At 38.3% G+C, this 5000-nt stretch overlaps 1 long non-coding RNA gene across 1 annotated transcript in view; it reads right to left on the bottom strand.

Annotated features, from left to right (window-relative positions):
- LOC106881303 (uncharacterized) overlaps nucleotides 1-4722 on the bottom strand; it is an 80402-nt gene extending 75680 nt beyond the window's left edge. The window contains exon 1 of the long non-coding RNA XR_008265405.2: nucleotides 4271-4722. This is a non-coding gene — a long non-coding RNA (uncharacterized LOC106881303). The remainder of the gene's footprint in view (nucleotides 1-4270) is intronic.
- Nucleotides 4723-5000: the final 278 nt, after the last annotated feature.

Below are 5000 nucleotides of genomic sequence, written 5' to 3'. Positions count from 1 at the left end.
TTCAAATTCCGCCGAGGTCGACTTTACCTTTTATCCTTTCGAGGTCGATAAGTTAAGTACCAGTTGCGTACTGGTCTTTAGTAGAAGACATTTGCCCATGGTGCAGTGCAGCGGACCTGAACTCAGAATTATCAGGTTGAGAAGCAAGTTTCTTACCACACAGCCACGCTTGCACCTGTGATCAGTATTTCTCCTCAGAAATTCTATTTAAGTAGTTTAGCCTGACTACTTTTGAGCCGTTCAGGTTTATTTTGTCGAGTTTCTCACCAATGGAGAAAAAAAACAGGTTTCGAGACCGGAAATAAGGCTAATTTAAAGTGAACCATGGATTGGAACAAGTAATAATCCGGGGTGGGGCTAGCTCCGGAATATACGCTGGGTGTGGCATTAGTTTGATTGCCTCAAGTTCCTGGAGTTTATTCGGAGTCGTTTGAGCCGTGTGAGGTCTTGTGTTGTCTTGCTACAAAAGAGCTCACTTTCTTATTTCTTTATTGCCCACAAGGGGCTAAACATAGAGGGGACAAACAAGGACAGACAAAGGGATTAAGTCGATTACATCGACCCCCAGTGCGTAACTAGTACTTAATTTATCGATTCCGAAAGGATGAAAGACAAAGTCGACCTCGGCGGAATTTGAACTCAAAACGTAGCGGCAGACGGAATACCGCTAAGCATCTCGCCCAGCGTGCTAACGTTTCTGCCATCTCACCGCTCACTTTCTGTTAACCAATGCCAGGTATTTTTGTTGCACAATGGCATACATCTGTGAGATGCCGAGCTTGCCAGATACACTCCGAGTTCTACACGCTGGATTTGCTTTTATGGCTTGGAGCACGGTCTCGGAATCCACGGTTTTACGCCTACCCGACCTTGCTTCATCATCCAAGTTTTTGCAGCCCAAGCGAAACTTCTTGAACCATCTAGTTACTCTATGGAGATCGACTGCGACTTCACCTTTCGCACAACAAATGTTTTTGCTTTCTTCCGCGGCGTTATGGCTCGGTTCGAACTTGCCAAGCATAAGTTCCCGGATTAAACTACTTTGCACGTTCATCTGTGCGGCTTCCAAATCATATCCGGAGTGAAACAATGCACAACGTATCAGAGCATCAGCTGCCACCATATTTACCAGCCTCAGTGGATTCCTTCCATGGCTTCAAATGCTTCGGTCACGTAATACAAAAGCCACAAACTAGCACATGGGCAAATATTGCAATACGTTTGATTCGCTTCAGTATTTTATTTCATTTTATGAGTGTTTCTGATTTTGCCTGCGTATAATAACATGCGTATGTATAAATACACACCTGTTAATATAAATACTCTTATTCAGGCCTAACGATGATCAAGATACATCAAAAGCATGAAGCCAGCAGGGATTTGGATCATTTCCCAGCAGCGTGAACAAACAAAGCCTCATTGCTCCAGTTATTCCGAACAACTTCCGTTCAGCCATAACCACGTGATGAATTATTTTCAGACCTTGATTTCATAATATAGTGTAAGCCAAAAAGTGCAGCAACAACATTTATAGCCTCGTCAGCTGCAGCAGCAGCAGCAACAGCAGCAAAAGTAACAACGAGGATAATGATTTTCTCTTCGTTTAGGCACAAATCCAATTTTCTGTGTGTTCAATCAACTTTCCAATATTATCAATGGTGGCTATTCATTTTGATCTGTTTTCTATTTATTTCACAATTTCTGCGCTATTTATAAATAGGGAAAATTGTCGTTTGAACGATACAGCATTTATTTTCATACAAGTTTACTTTGTTATAAGTGTTTCAACGCATCCACACATAATATTAGTTCGTCCATCTTTATCGACGATGACCATGGACATCTCACATGGAAGAAGAAGAAGAAGAAGAAGAAGAAGAAGAAGAAGAAGAAGAAGAAGAAGAAGAAGAAGAAGAAGAAGAAGACCAGACATGGTGTGTTCGATTGTGGCCATGCCGCAAGTCGGACAGTGGTGGTCAGCTGTGACTAAAGGCCAGGAGTTGGCTCAGGACTTGCGTAGATCACGTTTTCTTTGAGCCTTTACAATTCTATTCTGTTTGTAGATGGCATATAAGCACATAAGCACATACATACATACATACATACATACATACATACATACATACGTACGTACGTACGTACACATATACATACATACATGCATGCATGCATGCATGCGTACATACATACATATGTGTGTGTTTGTATGCGATTATGTGTGTGACTGTGTGTGTGTGTGTGTGTGTGTGTGTGTGTGTGTGTGTGTGTGGTATAGCGTTTGAGACTTATGTTTATAGATAGATAGATAAGTAGACAGACAGACAGACTAGCAGACAGACAGACAGACAGACAGACAAGCAGACAGACAGACAGACAGACAGACAGACAGACAGACAGACAGACAGACAGATAGATAGATAGATAGATAGATAGATAGATAGATAGATAGATAGATAGATAGACATGCGTACACATGTCCGCACGTCCGTGCACGTGTATGTCTGCATAAACGCTTCGTTTCGAATTCCGTTTTCGGATTCGTTTTAATTCAAAGAAAGCCAAAAGACAGCAACAGAGGATGAAAGCACATTTCAGTTGCAAAACTGGAAAAACCATAAAGATCAGTATTATTTTGGAGAGAGAGAGAGAGAGAGAGAGAGAGAGAGAGAGAGAGAGAGAGAGAGAGAGAGAGAGAGAGAAGGAGAGAGAGAGAGAATGTGTGTGTGTGTGTGTGTGTGTGTGTGTGTGTGTGTGTGTGTGTGTGTGTGTGCGTGTGTGTGTGCCTTTTTCATACAATGCTCAACGAGTGATAACGTTACTTGCCAACTACACGGGAAATAACTCTTGATTAGTTCAAGGGAGATAAGTTGATATAATTAATATTCTTTAAATCTTATCGTTAAGCACGTTGGATAATGTTTAGCTCTGTTGATAGAACATCAAGAGTCGGTACCAACCAAACAACGTGAAATTAAGATAAATCCACTGAAATTAAATAAATTTCATTGCTTCTTTCAACATTCTTAGTTGTACACGGCTACGTTTAATTCTACCCCATTGAAATGGGGCAACATGGTTCAATAAATCAATCTGGTCATACCATGGAAGAATACCTGGTCATTTACCAGGTGTTACGGTCAAGTGCAGATTATTATCAAGAGGATTAATTGAACCCTTCTGTTTTTTATTTTTTTTTATTTTTAGCGATACTCTGGCAAGTCCCTTGCCGTGAGTTTTATTTCCAGCAAGATAAAGTATTCCCACACTGGCATAGAAATATTGGTTTCAAATTTTTAGCTCAAGATTAGCAATTTTGATGGGGGATGCGTCGATTAATCGACCCCAGTGTTCAACTGGTACTTAATTTATCGACTCCGAAAGGACTGAAGGCGAAGTCGACCGCGGCGGAATTTGAACTCAGAACACAAAGACAGACGAAATGCTGCTAAGCATTTTGCCCGACGTGCTAACGATTCTGCCAGCTCACCGCCTTAACTAGCATAGTAACATTGACAAATTAATGGCAGCGAAAAGGAGGAGAATGCACGCTGTTCCCTTTCCTGACTTTTGTACGTAATTCTATGCACTATACATAGACCTTTGATGAGTTGTAGTTCACCTGAGTATTATACACAATAATTTCATTATTATCATATTTTTAAATAACGTTGGAGTTACGACTCCATTGCTTAGCGTTATCAGCTCTGCAGCCTGGACCAGAACGGTCGTCAGTTTGAAATCAAGCGTTCATAAAGAATAAAATTCTGTCAATACATTCTATTGAATCTTTAAATGGAATATATTTCAATAAACACTAACTTTATAATCATTTAATGTGTATATACATATTTGAGAGAGGGACAACGTGTATATGTATAACTGCATATACAACGGGGAGCAAAAGCAGGTATACAGTTCTGAAAAAGAAAACACATACAATTCTCATTTGTTTTTATCAAAACATTAAAAGTTATGATAAAAGTATTATCATAGTCATGACAAATGTATTATGATTAATGACACTGAGAATATCAAAAATGAGGTTAACTAATTTAATGTGCTAATAATGTTAATGAATTAAGTATAATAACATTGATGTGTTGCTTACTGTATACCTATTTTTGCACATACACTCTGTATATGTATGTATGTATGTGTGTGTGTGTGTGTGTGTATCGTTCGTAATAAAAATAAATCCGAAAGAAGAAGCACATTCTAAGCTGTAGAGCAGTATATATTAAAAATGGAAAAGACCGGTTTTAGGGATTACCTTAGGTTTCCCGTAGTGGGACTGAACCCGGAACCATGTGGTTGGGAAGCAATTTCTTACCACGCAGCCACATCTGATACATCTTTATCTATTCCTAGAAGGGCAGTAGGGATACAGTCTTCAGTCACCTTCTCCAGAGCGTCCTATCAGAAGTAACCATCAATGGACTTCCCAGCTGGATAGTCAACTGTGACCAACCAAGAGTATGGATATTAGCCAACCATCTTGTTCTTGGTCAACCCCTTGGTCTCCTTCCGGTTCATTCAACTTGAAGAATCCGTCTTGCGATTCTTTTCCTGCAACATTCTAATCAGCATCTTAATTCTATTAAACGTCACAATTTTTCTGACCGTTTTCAAACCTTTGGAGTTGCTCCCATCCGACCCTCATATAGATTTATGTTATAAAGTTACATGGTTATACTGGAAGTCTTTGGTTGTAGATCTGTCCTCCTCCCAAGACTCAACTGAGCCTAAACCACAACATATACATTATATATATATATATATATATATATATATACATATATATATATATATATATATACATATATATATATATATATATATATATATATATATATATATATATATATATATATATATATATATATATACATATATATATATATATATACATATATACATATATATATATATATATATATATATACATATATATATATATATATGAAACCATAAAATATTTACAACACCTTTCATCATATACA

The sequence above is a fragment of the Octopus bimaculoides genome, chromosome 13 (assembly GCF_046866305.1).
Source record: "Octopus bimaculoides isolate indiv1 chromosome 13, ASM4686630v1, whole genome shotgun sequence".
In the NCBI taxonomy this organism is placed as follows: domain Eukaryota; kingdom Metazoa; phylum Mollusca; class Cephalopoda; order Octopoda; family Octopodidae; genus Octopus; species Octopus bimaculoides.
Note: the sequence above shows the minus strand (reverse complement) of the source record. Positions and strands in the feature narration are given on the sequence as shown.